Consider the following 26,692-nt stretch of genomic DNA (forward strand, 5'->3'; position numbering starts at 1 on the left):
TGTGTCTCTACCATGCTGGGTGGGTAGGAGGATGCGGCCTTGTGGGTGGTAGCAGGTATGTTGGTGGACACTCCATGCTTCCATGGAACCAGCTGTAGAGGAGTGGTGATGCAATGAGCATCCTGGAAGTTTAGTTGTCATTTGTCACCTTTTGGATAATGGAGTAGATTTCTGAAGCTATTTCTCCTTGTTTGGTGTTCTGCCTGCGATTTGGGCAAGTGGACTTCAGATTATGTCTTCATAGACTGAAAGACTTGGGTATGGTTAATTAGAAAAGTAGATTCACATGTTTTTCCACATGTTAGAGGAATTGATAGAATTCTATTTGAACGAAGGACAGTATTTACAAATAATAGCAGTGTCATATTTAAAGAGATATTACCATTCAGAGAGAGAGTTAAAGAAAAAATATATACAGGTTCACTTAGGAACTTCTTTCAGTAGTACTTGATTTTATCAATGCATAGACACTGCTCATTTTCATGAAGCTTTATACATAAGTCACTCTGAATATTTCTTTGCTTTTTTGTAGCTTCATGGTGATTGGGTGAGGTTCAGGCTTTCTGTCTTTTCCCATCCTACTCCCACTCCAAAAAGAGGCTGGAACTCTACGTGAAATCTTTAACTGTTCTGCTAGTATACGCTCAGTATCCCTAGAAAAAAGACCCTATATTTTAGGGAAGAATTTCGCTTTCCCATTTATGCAACTTGCAAAGATTAAACGAACAGAAATTTCATGGTCATGGTACATTAGAGTATGAATACTGTCTTATTTTTATAAAAAGAAGCAGAAGTGAGAGCTGAGTTTGGCTGCAGGAATTTACTGCATAATTTATTATCTCTCCCTATGGTTATCACCTTTATAATAGGAGAGAAAATCACTGAGTGCCAACTATGCCAGCCACACATCGATATTAGATTTCTACAAGTGAAAATCCTGGATCATAGGATATGTGCTTTATCTGTCTTTTTTTAATGCAAAATGCTCAGTTTCTTACTCAAATGTGCCAGTTAATACCAGCAAGGAATATAAGACATTCAAAAAAGTGAAACACCTTTTCCCCACATGTTTGCCAAAACTCAGTTTTATCAATATCTCTCTCTGTTCTCCAGGCACACAGGTTAGAGTTTCATTCCCAGATTTATGATACATTTTCACGATTGCCTTCTATAAGGTCTTATTAAAAACTTATTAATATGTAATTCGCTCACCATTAAATTCACCATTTTAGAGTAAACACATAAATGGTTTTCAGTATATTCATAAAATTGTGCAACTCTCACCATTATCTAATTCCAAAATCTTTTCATCACCCCCGTAAAACACTCATTAGCAGTCTCTCCCTGTTTCTCCTTTCCCCCAGCCCTTAGCAAATACTCTACTTTTCCGTATTTATGGATTTGTCTATTCTGGAAATTTCATATAAATGCTATCATATAACATGTGGCTTTTGTGTCTGGCTTTAATTTAGCATAATGTTTTCAAGGTTTATCCATGTTATAGCATGTATCAGTATTTAGTTTTTTGTGGCTGAATAATTTCGTGTGGATATACCACATTGTATTCATTGTCGGTTAATAGACATTTAGATTGTTTTCACCGTTTAGCTGTTAAATGTTTGAATGTTTCTGTGAGCATTTCTGTATACATTTTTGTAGAAATATATGTTTCCAGTTCTTTTGGGTAGGTTCCTAGGTGTGGAATCATATGGTAACCCTATGTTTAACTTTTTGAGGAAATGCCAAGCTGTTTTCAAAGTGACTGCACAATTTTACATTCCCACCAGTAATGTATGAGAATTACCATTTCTCCACATCTTTTCCCAAACTTCTTGTCTTTTTTTTTTCTTCTGATTATAGCTATTATAGTAGTTATAAAGTGGGATCTCATTGTGATTTACATTTGGATTTCCCTGATGGCTAGTGATGTTGAGAATCTTTTCATGTCCTTATAGGCCATTTGTATGCCTTCTTTAGAGAAAGGTCTCTTTAAATCTTTTGCCCATTCTAAAATGGAGTTAATATCCTTTTATTGTTGAGTTGTCAGAGCTCTTTGTATTAGCTAGATACTAGACCCTAACCAGGTATTATTTGCATCTATTTTCTCCATTCTGTGGTTGTCTTTACATTTTTAAATGGTGTCCTTTGAAGCACAAAAGGTTTTAATTTCGATGAAGTCAAATTTATCTCTATATTTTTTTGTAGCTTGCCCATTTGGTGTCATTTAAGAAACCACTGCCTAATCCAAGGCCATGAAGATTTACACCTACGTAATCCTATAATAGCTTTATAGTTTGAGGTCTTACACTGAGGTATTTGAATTATTTTGAATTGCTTTTGTATTTGGTGGGAGTTAGGGGCCCAGTTTCATTCTGTTGCATGTGAATATCCAATTGCCATAGCAACATTTGTTGAAAAGACTATTGTTTCCCATTGAGTAGTCTTAAAACCCTTGTTGAAAATCAACTCACCATACATATATGATTTATTACTGGACTCTGAATTCTATTCCTTTGATCTATATGTCTATCCTTGTGCTAGTCACACCGTCTTGATTATTGCAGCTCTGTAGTATGTTTTGAAATTGGAAAGCTTCTCTTTTGTTTCTCTTTTAACATTACCTTATATTTTCATATAAATTTTAGGATCAGCACTACTATTTTTTGTGCAAAAGTCCACTAGAATTTTGATAGCTATTGCATTAAGTCTGTGGATAAATTTGGGGAGAATTGCCATATTAAGTTTCCTGATCCATGAACATAGAATATTTTATTATTTATTTAGGTCATCTTTAATTTCTTTTAACAATATTTTGTAGTTTCCATTGTACAGGTCTTGCTCTTATATGGTTAAATTTATTCCTAAGTATTCTTTTGATGCTACTGTAAATAAAATTGATTTTCTTTATATTTGGATTGTTCATTGTTAGTGTAGAAATACAGCTGATTTTTAATAGGGCCATTTATATTGACTTCTATGTGTATCTTGCAACCTTGCTGAAATTACTATTAGCTCTATTTTTAAAATTTATTTTAAAGGGTTTATATATATAACTTTGTGTTATCTGTGCATAAAGATATTTTCAGTTTTTCCTTTCTAATTTAGATGGCCCTTTTTTATTTTCCTTGCCTGATTTCCCTGATTAGATCTTCAAGTAAAATGTTGAACAGAATTGGCAAGAGTGGACATCCTTGTGTTGTTCCTAATCTTAAGGGAAAATTTTAGTTTTTCAACACTAACTATGGCATTTGCTGTCGGTTATTTATAGATGTCCTTTTATCAGATTCAGGTATATTATTTGATTTTAATATGTTGAGTCAATTTAATAATCAAATTAATTATTTGATTTTCATATGTTGGGTAAATTTTCTGTTCCTGACATAAATCCCATTTCATAATGATGTAATTTTATATTTTGTTGGATTTGGATTGCTAGTATTCTGTTGAGAAATTTTTTAACAGACTAATACAATATGATTTATTATTCTAAAGTAAATATACAGTTTATAAATATACAGGAACCTCTGATTCCCATCAAGCTCCTGGTAGGAACAAAATGGCACTCAAATTAATTTGTAGAAAAATTGGTTTCTCTTTTTTTAAAAAAAATTTTACTTTAAGTTCTGGGATACATGTGCTGAATGTGCAGGTTTGTTACATAGGTATACATGTGCCATGGTGGTTTGCTGCACCTATCAACCTATCATCTAGGTTTTAAGCCCTGTATGCATTAGGTATTTGTCCTAATGCTCTCCTTCCCCTTTCCCCTCACCCCACTATAGGCTCTGGTGTGTGATGTTCTCTTCCCTGTGTTCAACTCCCACTTATGAGTGAGAACATGCAGTATTTGGTTTTCTGTTCCTGTGTTAGTTTACTGAGGATGGTGGCTTCCAGGTTCATCCATGTCCCTGCAAAGCACATGAACTCCTTCTTTTTAATGGCTGCATAGCATTTCATGTTGTATATGTGCCACATTTTCTTTATGCAGTCTGTCATTGATGGGCATTTGGGTTGGCTCCAAGTCTTTGCTATTGTAAATAGTGCTGCAATAAACATGTGTGCATGTGATTTTATAGTAGAATGATTTATAATCCTTTGGGTATATACCTAATAATGGGATTGCTGGGTCAAATGCAATTTCTGATTCTAGATCCTTGAGGAATTGCCACACCGTCTTCCACAATGGTTGAAGTAATTTACACTCCTACCAACAGTGTAAAAGCACTCCTATTTCTCTATATCCTCACCAGGATCTGTTGTTTCCAGACTTTTTAAGGATCACCATTCTAACTGGTATGAGATGGTATCTCATTATGGTCTTGATTTACATTTCTCTAATGACCAGTGATAATGACCTTTTTTTCATATGTTTGTTGGCCACATAAAAGTCTCCTTTTGGGAAGTGTCTGTTCATATCCTTTGCCCCCTTTTTGATGGGGTTGTTTTCTTCTTGTAAATTTATTTAAGTTCCTTGTAGATTCTGGATATTAGACCTTTGTCAGATGGATAGATTGCAAAAAATTTCTCCCATTCTGTAGATTGCCTTTTCACTCTGATGATAGTTTCTTTTGCTGAGCAGAAACTCTTTAATTAGATCCCATTTGTCAATTTTGGCTTCTCTTGCAAATGCTTTTGGTGGTTTAGTCATGAGTCTTTGCCTATGCCTATGTCCTGAATGGTACTACCTAGGTTTTCTTCTAGGGTTTTTATGGTTTTAGGTTTTTTGTTTAAGTCTTTAGTCCATCTCATGTTAATTTTTGTATAAGGTGTACGGAAAGGGTCCAGTTTCTGTTTTCTACATATGGCAAGCCAATTTTCCCAGCATCATTTGTTAAATAGGGAATCTTTTCCCCATTGCTTGTTTTTGTCAGATTTGTTGAAGATCAGGTGGTTGTAGATGTGTGGTGTTATTTCTGAGGTCTCTGTTCTGTTCCTTTGGTCTATATATCTGTTTTACTACCAGTACCATGCTGTTTTGGTTTCTGTAGCCTTGTAGTATAGTTTGAAGTCAGGTAGTGTGATGCCTCCAGATTTGTTATTTTTGCTAAGGATTGTCTTTGCTATATGGGCTCTTGTTTTGGTTCCACATGAAATTTAAAGTAGTTCATTTTTTTCTAGTTGTGTGAAGAAAGTCAATGGTAGCTTGATGGGGATAGCATTGAATCTATAAATTACTTCGGGGATATGGCCATTTTCACAATATTCTTCCTATCCATGAGCATGGAATGTTTTTTCATTTGTTTTTGTCCTCTCTTATTTCCTTGAGCAGTGGTTTGTAGTTCTCTTGAAGAGGTCCTTCACGTCCCTTGTAAGTTGTATTCCTAGGTGTTTTATTTTCTTTGTAGCAATAGTGATTGGGAGATAACTCATGAGTTAACTCTCTGCTTTTCTATTATTGGTATATAGGAATGCTTGTGATTTTTGCCCATTGATTTTGTATCCTGAGACTTTGCTGAAGTTATCAGCTTAAGGAATTTTTTGGACTGAGTCTGTTGAGAAATTTTATATTTATATTCATAAAGGTTATTGGTCTGCAGTTTTATTTTCTTGTGATGTCTTTGGTATCAAGATAATGCTGACCTCATAAATGAGTTATCAAATGTTTCTCTTTTATTTTTTTGAAGGGTTTGTGAAGGATTGGTGTTAATTTTTCTTTAAATATTTGGATTTAAGTTACTGTTTGGTATCCTTTATTATTAGCCTGAAGAATTCCCTTTAGTATTTTTTTATGGTTGATCTGCTTACAGTAAATTCAGGTTTTGCTTATTTTGGAATGTCTTAATTTTTCCTTCATTTTTGAAGGAAAGTTTTGATGGACATGAAATTCTTGGTTGACAGTTGTTTTTTTTCCCAGCACTCTGCATATGTCATTTCATTGCCCCCTGGCTTCCATTATTTCTTTTTATTTATTTTTTGTCTTTAATTTTTGTGGGTACATAATAGATGTATATATTCATGGGGTACATGAGATATTTTGATAGAGGCTTACAGTGCATAGTAATAATAGGATAAGTGGAGTATCCATCACCTCAAGCATTTATCCTTTCTTTGTGTTACAAGCAAGGAATCCAATCATACTTTTAAAATTATTTTTAAATGTACAATAAATTATGGACTGTGGTCACCCTATTATGCTATCAAAGAGTAGATATTATTCATTCTACCTATCTATATTTTTGTGTCCATAATCATCCGCATTTCTCCCCACTCCACTACCCCTCCCAGACCCTGGCAACCATCTTTCTACTCTCTCTCTCCATGAGTCAATTATTTTTAATTTTTAGCTCCTTTGAATAAGTGAGAAAATGAGAAATTTGTCTTTCTGTGCTTGGCAAATTTCACTTAACATATTGGCCTCCAGTACCATCCATATTGTAGCAAAAGATGGGATCTCATTATTTTTATGGCTGAATAGTACTCCATTTTGTATATGTACCTCATTTTCTATATCCCTTCATCTGTTGATGGACACTTAGTTTGCTTCTAAATCTTAGCTATTGTGAATAGTGCTGCAACAAACATGAGAGTGAGATATCTCTTAAATATACTGATTTCCTTCCTTTGGGGTATGTATATACCTAGCAGTGGGATTGCTGGATTATATGGTAGCTCTATTTTTAGTTTTTTGAGGAATCTCTCAACTGTTCTTCATAGTGGTTGTATTAATTTACATTTCTGCCAACAATGTATAAGGGTTCCCTTTTCTCCACATCCTCGTCAGCATTTGTTATTGTCTGTCTCTTGAATAAAAGCATTTTTACCTGAGGTGAGATGATATATCATTGTGCTTTTCATTTGCATTTCTCTTATGATCAGCGATGTTGAGCACCTTTCCATATACTGTTTGCCATTTGTATGTCATTTGAGAAATGTCTATTCAGATCTTTTGCCCATTTTATTTATTTTTTTATATTTTGTTAATTTTATTTAATTTTCATAGGTTATTGGGGAACAGGTGGTGTTTGGTTACATGAGTATGTTCTTTAGTGGTAATTTGTGAGATTTTGGTTCACCCATCACCCAAAAAGAATACACTGCATGCAATTTGTAATCTTTTATCCCTCGTCCCCTTCCCACCTTTTTCCTCTGAGTCCCCAAAGTCCATTGTGTCATTTTTATGCCTTTGCATCCTCATAGTTTAGCTCCCATTTATCAGTGAGAACATACAATGTTTGGTTTTCCATTTCTGAGTCACTTCACTTAGAATAATATTCTCCAATCTCATCAGGTTGCTGTGAATGCCATTAATTCATTCCTTTTATGACTGAGTGGTGTTTCATCATACACACACACACACACACACACACACCATAGTTTCTTTATCCACTCATTGATTGATGGGCGTTTTGGTTGGTTTCACATTTTTGCAATTGTGAATTGTGCTGCTGTAAACATGCATATGCAAGTATCTTTTTTGTATAATGACTTATTTTCCTCTGAGTAGATACCCAGTAGTGGGATTGCTAGATCAAATGGTAGTTCTACTTGTAGTTCTTTAAGGAATCTCCACACTGTTTTCCATAGTGATTGTACTAGTTTACATTCCCACCAGCAATGTAGAAGTGTTTCCCGTTGACTGCATCCAAGCCAACATCTATTATTTTTTTATTATAGCCATTCGTGCAAGACTAAGGTGGTATCGCACTGTGGTTTTGATTTGCATTTCCCTGATCATTAGTGATATTGAGCGTTTTATCATATGTTTGTTTGTCATTTGTAAATCTTCTTTTGAGAATTGTCTATTCATGTCCTTAGCCCACTTTTTGATGATATTGTTTTTTTTCTTGCTGATTCGAGTTCATTGTAGATTGTGGATATTAGTCCTTTGTTGGATGTATAGATTGTGAAGATTTTCTGCCAATCTGTGAGTTGTCTGTTACTCTGCTGATGGTTCCTTTTGCCATGCAAAAGTTCTTTAGTTTAATTAAGTCCCAGGTATTTATGTTTGTTTTTATTGTGTTTGCTTTTGGGATCTTGGTCATGAAATCCTTGCCTAAGCCAATGTCTAGAAGGGTTTTTCTGATGTTATCTTCTAAAATTTTTATAGTTTTATGTCTTAGATTTAAGTCTGTGATCCATCTTGAGTTGATTTTTGCAGAAGGTGAGAGATGATCCAGTTTCATTCTTCTACATGTGGCTTGACAATTATCCCAGCACCATTTGTAGAATAAGGTGTTCTTTCCCCACTTTGTTTTTGTTTGCGTTGTCAAATATCAGTTGGCTGTAAGTGTTTGACTTTGTTTCTGCATTCTCCATTCTGTTCCATTGGTCTATGTGCCTATTTTTATACCAGTACCATTCTGTTTTGGTGACTTTGGCCTTATAGTATAGTTTGAAGTTGGGTAATGTGATGCCTCCAGATTTGTTCTTTTTGCTTAGTCTTGCTTTGACGATGCAGGCTCTTTTTTGGTTCTACATGAATTTTGGGATTTTTTTTCTAGTTCTGTGAAGAATGATGGTGGTATTTTGGTGGGAATTGTGTTGAATTTGTGGATTGCTTTTGGCAGTATAGTCATTTTCACAATACTGATTCTACCCATCCATGAGAATGGAATGTGTTTACATTTGTTTGTGTCATCTATGATTTCTTTGAGCAGTGTTGTGTAGTTTTCCTTGTAGAGGTCTTTCACCCCCTAGTTTATATATATTCCTAAGTATTTTGTTTTATTTTTTGCAACCATTATAAAAGGCGTTGAGTTCTTGATTTCATTCTCCACCTGATCGCCATTTGTGTATAGGAGAGCTACTAATTTGTGCATACTAATTTTGTAGCCAAAAACTTTGCTGAATTTAATCAGCTCTAGGAGCTTTTTGGAGGAGTCTTTGGGGTTTCTAGGTATACAATCATATCATCAGCAAACAGTGACAGTTTGACTTCCTCTTTATCAATTTGGATGCCCTTTCTCTTGTCTGATGGCTCTGGCTAGGACTTCCAATACTATGTTGAATAGAAGTGGTGAGAGTGGGCATCCTTGTCCTATTCCAGTTCCCAGAGGGAATGCTTTCAACTTTTTCCCATTCAGTATTATGTTAGCTGTGGGTTTGTCATAGATGGCTTTTATTACATGAGATATGTCCCTTATATGCTGATTTTGCTGAGTTTTAATCATAAAAGGGTGGTGGATTTTGTTGAATGCTTTTTCTGCACTTACTGTGATGTTCATGTGATTTTTGTTTTTAATTCTGCTTATGTAGTATATTACATTTATTAGCTTGCATATGTTAAACCATCTCTGCATCCCTGGTATGGAACCCATTTGATCATGGTGGATTATCTTTTTGATATGTTGTTGGATTCCATTAGCTAGTATTTTGTTAAGGATCTTTGCATCTATGTTCATCAGGGATATTGGCCTATAGTTTTCTTTTTTTGGGTTAAGTCCTTTCCTGATTTTGGTATTGGCATAATACTGGCTTCATAGAATGATTTAGGCAGGATTCCCTCTTTATCTTATGGAATAGTGTCAATAGGATTTGTGCTAATTCTTCTTTGAATGTCTGATAGAATTCAGCTGTGCGTCTGTCTGGTTCTGGGCTTTTTTTGTTGGTACTTTTAAAATTACCATTTCAATCTCCCTGCTTGTTATTGGTCTGTTCAGAGTATCTAATTCTTCCTGATTTAAGCTAAGAGGGTTGTATCTTTCTAGGAATTTATCCATCTCCTTTAGGTTTTCTAGTTTATGTCTGTAAAGGTGTTCATAGTAACCTTGAATGATCTTTTGTACTTCAGTTGTGTCAGTTGTAATATCTCCTGTTTCATTTCTTATTGAGCTTATTTGGAGTTTCTCTCTTCTTTTCTTGGTTAATCTTGCTAATGGCCCATCAATTTTATTTATCTTTTCCAAGCACCGGCTTTTTGTTTTATTTATCTTTTGTAATTTTTTTGTTTCAATTTCATTTAGTTTGCTCTGATCTGTGTTATTTCCTTTCTTCTGCTGGGTTTGGGTTTGATTTGTTCTTGTTTCTCTAGTTCCTTGAGGTGTAACCTTAGATTGTCTATTTGTGCTCTTTCAGAGTTTTTGAGTCTCTTGAAGGCGTTTAGAGCTACGAACTTTCCTCTTAGCACCGCCTTTGCTATATCCCAGAGGTTTTGATAGGTTGTGTTACTATTGTCATTCAGTCAGATAGAAGAATTTTTAAATTTCCATCTTGATTTCATTTTTGATCCAATGATCATTCAGGAGCAGTTTATTTAATTTCAATGTATTTGCATGGTTTTGAAGGTTCCTTTTGGAGTTGATTTGCGGTTTTCTTCCACTGTAATCTGAGAGAGTGCTGGATATAATTTTAATTTTCTTAAATTTATTGAGGCTCATTTTGTGGCCTATCATATGGTCTATCTTGGAGAAAGTTCCATGCATTGATGAATAGAATGTATATTCTGTGGTTTTTGGTTAGAATGTTGTGTAAATATCTGTTAAGTCCATTTGTTCTAGGGTATAGTTTAAGTCCATTGTTTCTTTTCTGACTTTCTGTCTTGATGACCTGTCTAGTGCTGTCAGTGGAGTATTGAAGTCCCCCACTATTATTGTGTTGCTGTCTATCTCATTTCTTAGGTCTAGTAGTAATGGTTTTATAAATTTTGGAACTCCAGTGTTAGGTGCATATATATTTAGGATTGTGATATTTTCCTGTTGAACAAGGCCTTTTACCATTACATAATGTCCCTCTTTGTCTTTAACTGCTGTTGCTTTAAAGTTTGTTTTGTCTGATATAAGAATAACTACTCCTATTCATTTTTTATGTCCATTTGCATGGAATATCTTTTTCCATCCCTTCACCTTAAGTTCATGTGAGTCCTTTTGTGTTAGGTGAGTCTCTTGAAGGCAATAGATATTTGGTTGGTGAATTCTTATCCATTCTGCAATTCTGTATTTTTTAAGTGGAGCATTTAGGCCATTTACATTCAACGTTAGTATTGAGATGTAAGGTACTGTTCCATTCCTTGGAATACATTTATTGTATTTTTTAATGGTTTCTGTGAGATTTATGCTTTAAAGAGGTTCTATTTTGATGTGTTTCCAGGATTTGTTTCAAGATTTAGAGCTCCTTTTAGCAGTTCTTGTAGTGCTGGCTTGGTAGTGGTGAATTCTTTCAGCATTTGTCTGAAAAACACTATATCTTTTCTTCATTAATGAAGCTTAGTGTTGCTGGATACAAAATTCTTGGCTGATAGTTGCTTAAGAAGGCTGATGAAAGTGTCCCATTCCTTTCTGGCTTGTAGGATTTCTGCTGAGAAATCTGCTTTTAATCTGATAGGTTTTCCAAAGCTGTGTGCTTTTGCCTCACAGCTCTTAAGATTCTTTCCTTTGTCTTAACTTTAGATAACCCAGTGACAATGTGCCCAGGCGATGATCTTTTTGTGATGAATTTTCCAGGTGTTCTTTGAGCTTCTTGTAGTTGGATGTCTAGATCTCTAGCAAGGCCAGGGAAGTTTTTCTTCATTATTTCCCCAAATATGCTTTCCAAACTTTTAGATTTCTCTTCTTCCTCAGGAAGAACAATGATTATTCTTAGGTTTGGTCATTTAACATAACGTTAGATTTCTTGGAGGCTTTGTTGGTATTTTCTTATTTTTTTCCTTTGTCTTTGTTGGATTGGGTTAATTTGAAAACTTTATTTTTGAGTTCTGAAGTTCTTTCTTCTGCTTGTTTGATTCTATTGCTGAGGCTTTCCAGAGCATTTTGCATTCAATAAGTGCATCCATTTTTTTCCTGAAGTTTTGATTTTTTTTTTTTTTTTGAGATGGAGTCTCGCTCTGTTGCCCAGGGTGGAGTGCAGTGGCCGGATCTCAGCTTACTGTAAGCTCTGCCTCCCGGGTTTACACCATTCTCCTGCCTCAGCCTCCCGAGTAACTGGGATTACAGGCGCCCGCCAACTCACCCGGCTAGTTTTTTGTATTTTTTTTAGTAGAGATGGGTTTTCACCATGTTCGCCAGGATGTGTCCTGACCTCGTGATCCACCCGTCTCGGCCTTCCAAAGTGCTGGGATTACAGGCTTAGCCACCGCGCCCGGCCTGATTGTTTTTTATCTATGTTATTTATTTCATTGAAGATTTCTACCTTAATTTCTTGTATCATTTTTTTCTACTTCCTTAAATTGGGCTTTGTCTTTCTCTGGTGCCTCCTTGATTAGCTTAATAATTGCCCTTCCCAATTCTTTTTCAGGTAAATCAGGGATTTTTTTTCTTGGTTTGGATCCATTGCCAATGAGCTAGTGTGATTTTTTTTGGGACGTGTTAATGAACCTTGTTTTGTCACATTACCAGAGTTGGTTTTCTGGTTCCTTCTTATTTGGGTGGGCTCTGTCAGAGGGAATGTTTAGGGTTCAAGGCTGTTGTTCAAATTCTTTTGTCCCACACGGTGTTCCCTTGATGTAGTACTCTGCCCATTTTCCTAGGGATGTGGCTTCCTGAGAGCCAAGCTGTAGTGATTGTTATCTCTCTTCTAAATCTAGCCACCCAGCAGGTTTAACAGGCTCCAGGTTGGTACTGGGGGTTGTCTGCACAGAGTCCTGTGATGTAGACCATCTGTGGGTCTCTCAGCTATGGATACCAGCATAGCGTTTGGTGTGTCTCCTGGGTCCTGCAGGATCAATCTGCTTCCTTCAGTGGATATGTGGGTTCTCTCAGCTTTCCTGATTTACTCGTGCAGTAGTTCTGGAGTAAGAGTTCACAATGTGAGACTCCACATGCTGCTCTGTTCATCTGAGTGGAGCTACAATTTAGTTTTGCTTCCCATTTGCCATGATCCACTTTTGCCCATTTTTAAATTGCCGTATTAGATGTTTTCCTACAGATGTTGTATGAGCTCCTTATATATTCTGGTTATTAATCCCTTATAAGATAAATAATTTGCAAATATTTTCTCTTATTCTGTGGGTTATCTCTTCACTTTCTAAATTGTTTCCTTTGGTGTGCAGAAGCTTTATAACTTGATGTGATCCCATTTGTTCATTTTTCCCTTGGTTTCCTGTGCTTGTGGGGTATTCCTTAAGAAATTTTTGCCCAGAACAGTGTCCTGGAGAACTTCCCCAATGTTGTCTTGTAGGAGTTTCATAGTTTGATGTCGTAGATTTAAGTCTCTAATTGATTTTAATTTGATTTTTGTATATGGTGAGAGATAGCGGTCTAGTTTCATTTTTCTGCATAAAGACATTCAGGTTTCCTGCACCATTTATTGAAAAGACTGTCTTTTCTCCAGTGTACATTCTTGGCACCTTTTTTGAAAGTGAGTTCACTGTAAGTATGTGGATTATTTTCTGTTTCATTCGTCTCTGTGTCTGTTTTATGTCAGTACCATGCTGTTTTGGTTACTATAGCTCTGTGTTACAATTTCAAATCAGGCAATGTGATTTTTCTAGTTCTGTTCATTTTGCTCAGGACAGTTTTGGCTATTCTGGGTTTTTTTTTGTTTCATATAAATTTTTGGATGATTCTTTTTCTATTTCTGTGAAAAATGTTATTGGTATCTGGATAAGGGTTACATTAGATCTGTACATTGCTTTGGGGAGTATGGACATTTTAACAATATATTGACTCAGTTCATTAGTATGGAATACCTTTCCATTTTTTGTCTCCTCTTCACTTTCTTCAATAAACGTTTTGTAGTTTTCATTATCGAGATCTTCTACTTCTTTGGTTAAGTTACTTTCTAGATATTTAATTTCGTTTATAGCTATTGTAAATGGAATTACTTTCTTGATTTCTTTTTCAGATTGTTCGCTGTTGGCATATAGAAATGTTGCAGATTTTTATGTATTGATTTTATATCCTAAAATTTTACTAAATTTGTATATAAAATCTAACAGTTTTCTTGTGGAGTCTTTAGGTTTTTTCAAATATAAGATTATATCATCTACAAACAAGGATAATTTTACTTCTTCCTTTTCAATTTGGATGCTCTTTTTTTCTTTCTCTTGTCTGATTGCTCCAGCTAAGACTTTTAGTCTGTGTTGAATAACAGAGGTGAAGGTGGGCATCGTTGTCTTGCTCTAGATCTTAGAAGAAAGTCTTTCGGTTTTTCCTCATTCAGTATGATACTAGTTATAGGTCTGTTGTATATGACTTTTATTGTGTTGAGGTATATTCCTTCTATACCCAGTTTTTAAAAGGATTTTTATCATGACAAGAGGATGTTGAATTTTATCAAGTGCGCATATGGTCTTTGTGCTTCATTCTGTTGATGTGATGTATCACATTGATTGACTTGTCTATGTTGAACTGTCCTTGCATCTCTGGGATAAATTCTAGTTGGTCATGTTGAATTAACTTTTAATGTATTGTTTTTTGGTTTGCTGGTATTTTGTTGAAGATGTTTGCATCAAACTTCATTAGGGATATTGGCCTGTAGTTTTCTCTTTTTGGTGTGTCTTACTTTGGTTTTGGTATCAGGATAATACTGGTTTTGTAGAATGAGTTTGAAAGTATTCTCTCCTCTATTTTTTCAGAATCGTATGAGTAGAATTGGTATTAGTTGTTTTTTAAACTTTAGCAAAATTCAACAGTGAAGCCATCAATTCCTGAGCTTTTCTTTGCTGGGGAACATTTTATTATGGCTTTGATCTCATTACTTGTTATTGGTCTGTTCACGTTTTGAATTTCTTCCTGGTTCAATCTTGGTAGGTTGTATGTGTCTAGGAATTTATCCATTTATTCTAGGTTTTCCAATATATTGCACTATAATAATTGTAATATATTATGAACATTAGAGGCTGCTTATAGTAATCTCTAATGAGCCTTTGAATTTTTGCAGTATTGGTTGTAATGTCTCCTTTTTCATCTCTGATTTTATTTGATTGAGTCTTTTTATATTAGTCTGAATAACGGTTTGTCAATTTTGTTTATCTTTTTAAAAAAACAGTTTTTTTGTTTCTTTGATCTGTTGTATTTTCTAAAGATTCCAGTTTCATTTATTTTTGCTCTGATATTTATTTCTTTTTTTCCTACTAATTTTAAGTTAGGTTTGCTTACGTTTTTAGTCTTTGTTATGATTTATAGTTGTTTATTGGAGTTTTTTCTACTTTTTTGATACAGGCACTTATTGCTATAAACTGTTCTCTTAGTACTGCTTTCACTGTATCTCATAGGTTTTGCTATGTTGTGCTTCCATTTTCATTTGTTTCAAGAAAATTTTTAAATTTTATTTTCAATTTCTTCATTAACCACTGGTCATCCAGGAGCATATTAATATGCAGTATATAGCTTCCAAAATTCCTTGTTATTGATTTTTAGTTTCATTCCATTGTGGTTAAAGAAGGTATTTGATACCAAAACAGCATGGTACTGGTACCAAAACAGAGATATAGACCAATGGAACTGAACAGAGTCCTCAGAAATAATACCACACATCTACAGCCATCTGATCTTTGACAAACCTGAGAGAAACAAGAAATGGGGAAAGGATTCCCTATTTAATAAATGGTGCTGGGAAAATTGGCTAGCCATAAGTAGAAAGCTGAAACTGGATCCTTTCCTTACTCCTTATACGAAAATTAACTCAAGATGGACTAGAGACTTAAATGTTAGACCTAAAACCATAAAAACCCTAGAAGAAAACCTAGGTAGTACCATTCAGGACATAGGCATGGGCAAAGACTTCATGTCTAGAACACCAAAAGCAACGGCAGCAAAAGCCAAAATTGACAAATGGGATCTAATTAAACTAAAGAGCTTCTGCACAGCAAAAGAAACTACCATCAGAGTGAACAGGCAACCTACAGAATGGGAGAAAATTTTTGCAGTCTACTCATCTGACAAAGGGCTAATATCTAGAACCTACAAAGAACCCAAACAAATTTACAAGAAAAAAACAAACAACCCCATCAAAAAGTGGGCAAAGGATATGAACAGACATTTCTCAAAAGAAGACATTCATACAGCCAACAGACACATGAAAAAATGCTCATCATCACTGGCCATCAGAGAAATGCAAATCAAAACCACAATGAGATACCATCTCACAGCAGTTAGAATGGCAATCATTAAAAAGTCAGGAAACAATAGGTGCTGGAGAGGATGTGGAGAAATAGGAACAGTTTTACACTGTTGGTGGGATTGTAAACTAGTTCAACCATTATGGAAAACAGTATGGCAATTCCTCAAGGATCTAGAACTAGATGTACCATATGACCCAGCCATCCCATTACTGGGTATATACCCAAAGGATTATAAATCATGCTGCTATAAAGACACATGCACATGTATGTTTATTGCGGTACTATTCACAATAGCAAAGACTTGGAATCAACCCAAATGTCCATCAGTGACAGACTGGATTAAGAAAATGTGGCACATATACACCATGGAATACTATGCAGCCATAAAAAAGGATGAGTTTGTGTCCTTTGTAGGGACATGGATGCAGCTGGAAACCATCATTCTCAGCAAACTATCGCAAGAACAGAAAACCAAACACCGCATGTTCTCACTCATAGGTGGGAACTGAACAATGAGATCACTTGGACACGGGAAGGGGAACATCATACACTGAGGCCTATCATGGGGAGGGGGGAGGGGGGAGGGATTACATTGGGAGTTATACCTGATGTAAATGACAAGTTGATGGGTGCTGACGAGTTGATGGGTGCAGCACACCAACATGGCACAAGTATACATATGTAACAAACCTGCACGTTATGCACATGTACCCTAGAACTTAAAGTATAATAATAATAAATAAATAAATAAATAAATAAATAAATAAAAGAAGGTATTTGATATAATTTCTTTTTTTTTTTTTTTGAATTTTTAAAGACATGTTTTGTGGCTTAACATATGGTCTATCCTTGAGAATGACTCATGTTCTGAGGAAAAGTATGTGTATTCTGTGGTAATGGATGAAACATTCTGTAACTATCTATTAGGTCTCTTTGGTCTATAATGCAAATTGAGTCTGATGTTTCTTTGTTGATTTTCTGTCTTGATGATCTGTCCAATGCTGAAAGTGGGGTGTTGAAATCTCCAGCTACTATTGTACTGGGGTCTCTCTCTCTCTTTAGCTCAAATAATACTTGCTTTATATGTCTGGGTGCTTTAGTGTTGGATTCATATATAGTTATAATTGTTATGTCATCTTGCTAAATTGACCTCTTTATCATTATATTATAACCTTCTTTGTCACTTTTTAAAATTTTTGTCCTGAAATCTATTTTCTCTGTTATAAGTATAGCTATTTCTATTCTGTTTTGGTTTCAATTGGCATGAAATATCTTTTTCCATCCCTTTATATTTTACTCTATGGGTGTCTTTATGGGTAAAATGTGTTTCTTGTAGGCAACAGATTGTTAGGTCTTGCTTTTAAAAGAATCCATTCAAGCACTTTGTCTTTTGATTGGAGAGTTTAGTCCATTTACCTTCAGTGCTCTTATTGGTAAGTAGGAACTTACTTCTACGACTTTGTTATTTGTTTTCTGGATGTTTTGTGGTCTTTTCTTCCTTCTTTCCTTTCTTCCTGTCTTCTTTTTAGTGAAGGTGATTTTCTCTGATGGCCTGTTTTAATTTCTTGCTTTTCATTTTCCGTGTATCTGTTGTATGTCTTTTGACTATAAGTTACTATGATGCTTCCAAATAATACCTTATAACCCAATTGTTTCCCCTCAACTTTTAAGTTCAGGGATACATTTGCAGTATGTGCATGTTTGTTACATAGGTAAACATGTACCGTGGTGGTCTGCTACACAGATCATCCCATCACCTAGGTATTAAGCCCAGCATCCATTAGCTATTGTTCCTGAGGATCTCCATCCCTGACAGGACCCAGTTGGTGTTGTTACCCCTTGTGTCCAAGTGTTTTCATCATTCATCTCCCACTTATAAATGAGAACATGTAGTATTTGGTTTTCTGTTCCTGAGTTAGTTTGCTGAGGATAATGTCTTCCAGCTCCATCCATGTCCCTACAGAGCACATGATCTCATTCTTTTTATGGCTGCATAGTATTCCATGGTGTATATGTATCACATTTTCTATATCCAGTCTGTCATTGGTGGGTATTTAGGTTAATTCCATGTCTTTGCTGTTGTGAATAGTGCTGCAAAGAACATATGGATGCATATATCTTTATTACAGAATGATTTATATTCCTTTGGATATATACCCAGTAATAAAATTGCTAGGTCAAATGGTATTTCTGCTTATAGGTCCTTGGGAAATCCCCACACTCTTCCACAATGGTCGAACTAATTTCCACTCACACAAACAGTGCAAAAGCATTCCCTTTTCTCTGCAACCTCGTCAGCATCTGTTGTGTTTTGACTTTTTAATAGCCATTCTGAATTGCATAAGATGGTTATCTCATTGTGGTTTTGATTTGCATTTCTCTAATGATCAGTGATATTGAGCTTTTTTTTCATATGATTTTTGGCCACATGTATGTCTTCTTTTGAGAGGTGTATGTTCATGTCTGTTGCCCACTTTTTAATGGGGTTGTTTGTTTTTTTTTCTTGTCAATTTAAGGTCCTTGTAGACTCTGGATATTAGGCCTTTGTCAAATGGATAGATTACAAAATTTTTCTCCCATTCTATAGGTTGTTTGTTCCCTCTGATGATAGTTTCTTTTGCTCTGCAGAAGCTCTTTAGTTTAATTAGATTCCATTTGCTAGTTTTTGCTTTTATTGCAATTGTTTTTGGCATTTTCCTCATGAAATATTTGCCCATGCCTGTGTCCCAAATGGTATTGCCTATGTCCTAAACTGTATTGCCTAGATTTTCTTCTGGAGTTTTTATAGTTTTGAGTTTTACATGTAAGTGTTTAATTCATGTTGAGTTAATTTTTGTATATGGTGTAAGAAAGGGGTTCAGTTTCAATAGCCAGTTCTCTCAGCACCATTTATTGAACAGAGACTCCTTTCCTCATTGCTTGTTTTTGTCAGGTTTGTCAAAGATCAGATGGTTGTAGGTGTGTGGTCTTATTTCTGAGTCCTCTATTCTGTTCCATTGGTCTATGTGTCTGTTGTTGTACCAGCACCATGCTGTTTTGGTTACTGTAGCCTTGTAGTACAGTTTGAAGTCAGGTAGCATGATACTTCTAGCTTTGTTCTTTTTGCTTAGGATTGCCTTCGCTATTTGTTCTCTTTTTTCAGTTTCATATGAAGTTTAAAATAGTTTTTTTTCTAATTCTGTGAAGAATGTCAATGGTAGTTTAGTGGAAATAGCATTGAACCTATAAATTGCTTTAGACAGTATTGCAATCTTCATGATACTGATTCTTCCTATCCATGAGCATGGAATGTTTGTGCATTTATTTGTGTCCTCTGATTTCTTTGAGCAGTGGTTTGTGGATCCCTTTAAAGAGGTCCTTCACATCCCTTGTTAGCTGTATTTCTAGGTATTTTAGTTTTTTGTGGCAGTTGTGAATGGGAGTTCATTCATGATTTGGCTCTTTGCCTATTTTTGGTGCATAGGAATACTAGCAATTTTTGCACATTGATTTTGTATCCTGAGACTGCTGAAGTTGCTTATCAGTTTAAGGAGCATTTGAGCTGAGGGGCTGAGACAGTGGGGGGTTTTCTAGATAGGGGATTAGGCCATCTTCAAAAAACAAAGATAATCTGACTTCCTTCCTGCCTATTTGAATACCCTTTGTTTCTCATGCCTGATTTGCCTGGCCAGAATTTCTAATACTATGTTGAATAGGAGTGGTGAAAGTGGGCATCCTTGTCTTGTGCTGGTTTTCAAGTGGAATACGTCCAGCTTTTGCCCATTCAGTATGATATTGGCTATGGGTTTGTCATAGATGGCTGTTACTATTTTGAAGTATGTTTCTTCAATACCTAGTTTGAGAGTTTTTAATGTGAAGGGATGTTGAATTTTATCAAAGGCCTATTCTATATCTATTGAGATAATCATGTTTTGTCTTTGGTTTTGTTTTTGTAAAGAACCATATTTATTAATGTGCATATGCTGAACCATCCTTGCATCACAGGGATGAAGGCAACTTGGTCGTGGTGGCTAAGCTTTTTGATGTGCTGCTGGATTTGGTTTGCCAATATTTTGTTGATAATCTTTGCATTGATGTTTATCAAGGATATTGGCTTGAAGTTTCCTTTTTTTGTTGTGTCTCTGCCAGATGTCAGTCTCAGGATAATGCTGGTCTCATAGAATGAGTTAAGGAAGAGTCCCTTTTCTTCAATTTTTTTGGAATAGTTTTGGTAGAAATGGCTTCAGCTCTTCTTTGTACCTCTGGTAGAATGTAGCTGTATATTTCTCTGGTCCTAGGCATTTATTGATTGGTAGGCTATTTATTACTCTCTAAATTTCGGAACTCATTATTGGTCTATTCAGGGATTCAATTTCTTTCCATTTCAGTTTTGGGAGGATGTATGTGTCCAGAAACGTACCCATTTCTTCTAGATTTTCTAGTTCATATGCATAGAGGTGTTTATAATATTCTCTGATGGTTGTTCGCATTCCTGTGGCATCAGTGGTGATATCCACCTTATCATTTCTGATCGTGTTTATTTGATTCTTCTCTCTTTTCCTCTTTTTTTTTTTATACTTTATGTTCTAGGGTACATGTGCATAGCATGCAGGTTTGTTACATATGTATACATGTGCCATGTTGGTGTGCTGTACCCATTAACTTGTCATTTACATTAGGTATATCTCCTAATGCTATCCCTCCCCCTTCCCCCTACCCCACAACAGGCCCTGGTGTGTGATGTTCCCCTTCCTGTGTCCAAGTGTTCTTATTGTTCAATTCCCACCTATGAGTGAGAGCATGCAGTGTTTGGTTTTCTGTTCTAGCAATAGTTTGCTGAGAATGATGGTTTCCAGCTGCATCCATGTCCCTACAAAGGACATGAACTCATCCTTTTTCATGGCTGTGTAGTATTCCATGGTGTATATGTGCCACATTTTCTTAATCCAGTCTGTCATTGATGGACATTTGGGTTGGTTCCAAGTCTTTGCTATTGTGAATAGTGCTGCAATAAACATACATGTGCATGTGTCTTTATAGCAGCATGATTTATACTCCTTTGGGTATATCCCCAGTAATGGGATGACTAGGTCAAATGGTATTTCTAGTTCTAGATACTTGAGGAATCTCCACACTGTCTTCCACAATGGTTGAACTAGTTTACAGTCCCACCAGCAGTATAAAAGTGTTTCTATTTCTCCACATCCTCTCCAGCACCTGTTGTTTCCTGACTTTTTAATGATTGCCATTCTAACTGGTGTGAGATGTATCTCATTGTGGTTTTGATTTGCATTTCTCTGATGGCCAGTGATGACGAGCATTTTTTCGTGTGTCTGTTGGCTGTATGCATGTCTTCTTTTGAGAAATGTCTGTTCATATCCTTTGCCCTCTTTTTGATGGGTTGTTTGTTTTTTTCTCGTGAATTTGTTTGGGTTCTTTGTAGGTTCTGGATATTAGCCCTTTGTCAGATGAGTAGATTGCAACAATTTTCTCCCATTCTGTAGGTTGCCTGTTCACTCTGATGGTAGTTTCTTTTGCTGTGCAGAAGCTCTTTAGTTTAATTAGATCCCATTTGTCAATTTTGGCTTTTGTTGCCATTGCTTTTGGTGTTTTAGACACGAAGACCTTGCCCATGCCTATGTCCTGAATGGTATTGCCTAGGTTTTCTTCTAGGGTTTTTATGGTTTTAGGTCTAACATTTAAGTCTCTAATCCATCTGAATTAATTTTTGTATAAGGTGTAAGGAAGGGATCCAGTTTCAGCTTTCTACTTATGGCTAGCCAGTTTTCGCAGCACCATTTATTTATTTATTTTATTTTATTTTATTTTATTTTTTTTTTTGAGACGGAGTCTCGCTCTGTCGCCCAGGCTGGAGTGCAGTGGCCGGATCTCAGCTCACTGCAAGCTCTGCCTCCCGGGTTCACGCCATTCTCCGGCCTCAGCCTCCCGAGTAGCTGGGACTACAGGCGCCCGCCACCTCGCCCGGCTAGTTTTTTTTTTTGTATTTCTTAATAGAGACGGGGTTTCACCGTGTTAGCCAGGATGGTCTCGATCTCCTGACCTCGTGATCCGCCCGTCTTGGCCTCCCAAAGTGCTGGGATTACAGGCTTGAGCCACCGCGCCTGGCCTCGCAGCACCATTTATTAAATAGGGAATCCTTTCCCCATTTCTTGTTTTTGTCAGGTTTGTCAAAGATCAGATGGTTGTAGATGTGTGGTATTATTTCTGAGGCCTCTGTTCTGTTCCATTGGTTTATATCTCTGTTTTGGTACCAGTACCATGCTGTTTTGGTTACTGTAACCTTGCAGTACAGTTTGAAGTCAGGTAGCATGATGCCTCCAGCTTTGTTCTTTTGGCTTAGGATTGTCTTGGCAATGCAGGCTCTTTTTTGGTTCCATATGAACTTTAAAGTAGTTTTTTCCAATTCTGTGAAGAAAGTCATTGGTAGCTTAATGGGGATGGCATTGAATCTATAAATTACCTTGGGCAGTATGGTCATTTTCACGATATTGATTCTTCCTATCCATGAGCATGGAATGTTCTTCCATTTGTTTGTGTCCTCTTTTATTTCATTGAGCAGTGGTTTGTAGTTCTCCTTGAAGAGATCCTTCACATCCCTTATAAGTTGGATTCCTAGGTATTTTATTCTCTTTGAAGCAATTGTGAATGGGAGTTCACTCATGATTTGACTCTCTCATAGTCTGTTATTGGTTTATAAGAATGATCGTGTTTTTGCACATTGATTTTGTATCCTGAGACTTTGCTGAAGTTGCTTATCAGCTTAAGGAGATTTTGGGCTGAAATGATGGGGTTTTCTAAATATACAATCATGTCATCTGCAAACAGGGACAATTTGACTTCCTCTTTTCCTAATTGAATACCCTTTCTTTCTTTCTCTTGCCTGATTGCCCTGGCCAGAACTTCCAACACTACATTGAATAGGAGTGGTGAGAGAGGGCATCCCTGTCTTGTGCCAGTTTTCAAGGGGAATGCTTCCAGTTTTTGCCCATTCAGTATGATATTGGCTGTGGGTTTGTCATAAATAGCTCTTATTATTTTGAGATACGTTCCATCAGTACTAAATTTATTGAGAGTTTTTTAGCATGAAGGGCTGTTGAATTTTGTCAAAGGCCTTTTCTGCATCTATTGAGATAATCATGTGGTTTTTGTCTTTGGTTCTGTTTATATGCTGGATTATGTTTATTGACTTGCATATGTTGAACCAACCTTGCATCCCAGGAATGAAGCCGACTTGATCATGGTGGATAAGCTTTTTGATGTGCTGCTGGATTTGGTTTGCCAGTATTTTATTGAGGATTTTTGCATTGATGTTCATCAAGGATATTGGTCTAAAGTTCTCTTTTTTTTTGTTGTGTCTCTGCCAGGCTTTAGTATCAGGATGATGTTGGCCTCATAAAATGAATTAGGGAGGATTCCCTCTTTTTCTATTGATTGGAATAGTTTCAGAAGGAATGGTACCAGCTCCTCCTTGTACCTCTGGTAGAATTCGGCTGTGAATCTATCTGGTCCTGGACTTTTTTTCGTTGGTAGGCTATTAATTATTGCCTTAATTTAAGAGCCTGTTATTGGTCTATTCAGGGATTCAACTTCTTCCTGGTTTAATCTTGGGAGAGTGTATGTGTCCAGGAATTTATCCATTTCTAGGTTTTCCAGTTTATTTGCGTAGAGGTGTTTATAGTATTCTCTGATGGTAGTGTATTTCTGTGGGGTCGGTGGTGATATCCCCTTGACCATTTTTTATTGCATCTATTTGATTCTTCCCTCTTTTCTTCTTTATTAGTCTTGCTAGTGGTCTATCAATTTTGTTGATCTTTTCAAAAAACCAGCTCCTGGATTCATTGATTTTTTTGAAGGGTTTTTTGTGTCTCTATCTCTTTCAGTTCTGTTCTGATCTTAGTTATTTCTTGCCTTCTGCTGACTTTTGAATGTGTTTGCTCTTGCTTCTCTAGTTCTTTTAATTGTGATGTTAGGGTGTCAATTTTAGATCTTTCCAGCTTTCTCTTGTGGGCATTTAGTGCTATAAATTTCCCTCTACACACTGCTTTGATTGTGTCCCAGAGATTCTGATATGTTGTATCTTTGTTCTCATTAGTTTCAAAGAACATCTTTATTTCTGCCTTCATTTCATTATGTACCCAGTAGTCACTCAGGAGCAGGTTGTTCAGTTTCCATGTAGTTGAGCGGTTTTGAGTGAGTTTCTTAATCCTGAGTTCTAGTTTGATTGCACTGTGATCTGAGAGACAGTTTGTTATAATTTCTATTATTTTACATTTGCTGAGGAGAGCTTTACTTCCAACTATGTGGTCAGTTTTGGAATAAGTGGTGCTGAGAAGTGGTGCAATGTGGTGCTGAGAAGACTGTATATTCTGTTGATTTGGGGTGGAGAGTTCTGTAGATGTCTATTAGGTCCACTTGGTGCAGAGTTGAGTTCAATTCCTGGATATCCTTGTTAACTTTCTGTCTCATTGATCTGTCTAATGTTGACAATGGGGTGTTAAAGTCTCCCATTATTATTGTGTGGGTGTCTAAGTCTCTTTGTAAGTCTCTAAGGACTTGCTTTATGAATCTGGGTGCTCCTGTACTGAGTGCATATATATTTAGGATAGTTAGCTCTTCTTGTTGAATTGATCCCTTTACTATTATGTACTGGCCTTCTTTGTCTCTTTTGATCTTTGTTGGTTTAAAGTCTGTTTTATGAGAGACTAGGATTGCAACCCCTGACATTTTTTGTTTTCCATTTGCTTGATAGATCTGCCTCCATCCCTTTATTTTGAGCCTGTGTGTGTCTCTGCACGTGAGATGGTTCCCTTGAATACAGCAAACTGGTGGGTCTTGACTCTATCCAGTTTGCCAGTCTGTGTCTTTTAATTGGAGCATTTAGCCCATTTATATTTAAGGTCAGTATTGTTATGTGTGAACTTGATCCTTTCATTATGATATTAACTGGTTATTTTTCTCGTTAGTTGATGCAGTTTCTTCGTAGCATCGATGGTCTTTGCGTTTTGGCATGTTTTTGCAGTGGCTGTTACTGGTTGTTCCTTTCCATGTTTAGTGCTTCCTTCAGGATCTCTTGTAGGGCAGGCCTGGTGGTGACAAAATCTCTAAGCATTTGCTTGTCTGTAAAGGATTTTGTTTCTCCTTCACTTATGAAACTTAGTTTGACTGGATATGAAATTCTGGGTTGAAAATTCTTTTCTTTAAGAATGTTGAATATTGGCCCCCACTCTCTTCTGGCTTGCAGAGTTTCTGCCAAGAGATCCACTGTTAGTCTAATGGGCTTCCCTTTGTGTGTAACCCGACCTTTCTTTCTGGCTGCCCTTGACATTTTTTCCTTCATTTCAACTTTGGTGAATCTGACAATTACATGTCTTGGAGTTGCTCTTCTCGAGGAGTATCTTTGAGGCGTTCTCTGTATTTCCTGAATTTGAATGGTGGCCTGCCTTGCTAGGTTGGGGAAGTTCTCCTGGATAATATCCTGCAGTGTTTTCCAACTTGGTTCCATTCTCCCCGTCACTTTCAGTTACACCAATCAGACATAGATTTTGTCTTTTCACATAGTCCCATATTTCTTGGAAGCTTTGTTCATTTCTTTTTACTCTTTTTTCTCTAAACTTCTCTTCTCACTTCATTTCATTCATTTGATCTTCAATCACTGATACCCTTTCTTCCAGTTGATCAAGTCAGTTACTGAAGTTTGTGCATTTGTCACATAGTTCTCGTGTCATGGTTTTCAGCTCTATCATGTCATTTAAGGACTTCTCTACATTGGTTATTCTAGTTAGCCTTTCGTCAACTCTTTTTTCAAGGTTTTTAGCTTCTTTGTGATGGGTTCGAACTTCCGCCTTTAGCTTGGACAAGTTTGATTGTCTGAAGACTTCTTCTCTCAGCTCGTCAAAGTCATTCTCCATCCAGCTTTATTCCATTGTGGTGAGGAGCTGTGTTCCTTTGGAGGAGGAGAGGCGCTCTGATTTTTAGAATTTTCAGCTTTTCTGCACTGCTTTTCCCCATTTTGTGGTTTTATCTACCTTTGGTCTTTGATGATGGTGACATACAGATAGGGTTTTGGTGTGGATGTCCTTTCTGTTTGTTAGTTTTCCTTGTAACAGTCAGGACTCTCAGCTGCAGGTCTGTTGGAATTTGCTGGAGGTCCACTTCAGACTCTGTTTGCCTGGGTATCAGCAGTGGAGGCTGCAGAATAGTGAATATTGCTGAACAGCAAATGTTGCTGCCTGATCGTTCGTCTGGAAGCTTCATCTCAGAGGGGTACCTGGCCATGTGAGGTGTGAGGTGTCAGTTTGCCCCTAGTGGGGGGTGTCTCCCAGTTAGGCTACTCGGGGGTCAGGGACCCACTTGAGCTGACAGTCTGTCCATTCTCAGATCTCAGACACCGTGCTGGGAGAACCACTGCTCTCTTCAAAACTGTCAGACAGGGACATTTAAATCTGCAGAGGTTTCTGCTGCCTTTTGTTTGGCTATGCCCTGTCCCCAGAGGTGGAGTCTACAGAGACAGGCAGGTCCCCTTGAGCTGTAGTGGGCTCCACTCAGTTCAAGCTTCCAGGCCACTTTGTTTACCTACTCAAGCCTCAGCAATGGCAGGCGCCCCTGCCCTAGCCTCACTGCCATCTTGCAGTTAGATCTCAGACTGCTGTGCTAGCAATGAGGAGGCTCCATGGGTGTGGGACCCTCTGAGCCAGGTGTGGGATATAATTTCCTGGTGTGCTGTTTGCTAAGACCCTTGGTAAAGCACAGTATTAG

The 26,692-nt window shown here is 36.7% G+C and overlaps 1 long non-coding RNA gene across 5 annotated transcripts in view; it reads left to right on the top strand.

The window, feature by feature from the left end:
• The first annotated feature begins 20 nt into the window (after nucleotides 1–20).
• The window catches only part of LOC103882325, a 146,615-nt gene continuing 119,943 nt past the window's right edge, over nucleotides 21–26,692 (top strand). For 3 of the 5 annotated variants that reach the window (XR_001900073.3, XR_001900071.3, XR_002520185.2), the window contains exon 1: nucleotides 27–258. This is a non-coding gene — a long non-coding RNA (uncharacterized LOC103882325). Of the gene's footprint in view, nucleotides 259–26,692 lie in introns of all 5 variants that reach the window. The other 2 variants (XR_002520186.2, XR_001900074.3) reach the window with 2 other exon arrangements.

This window comes from Papio anubis, chromosome 2, assembly GCF_008728515.1.
Source record: "Papio anubis isolate 15944 chromosome 2, Panubis1.0, whole genome shotgun sequence".
Taxonomy (NCBI): domain Eukaryota; kingdom Metazoa; phylum Chordata; class Mammalia; order Primates; family Cercopithecidae; genus Papio; species Papio anubis.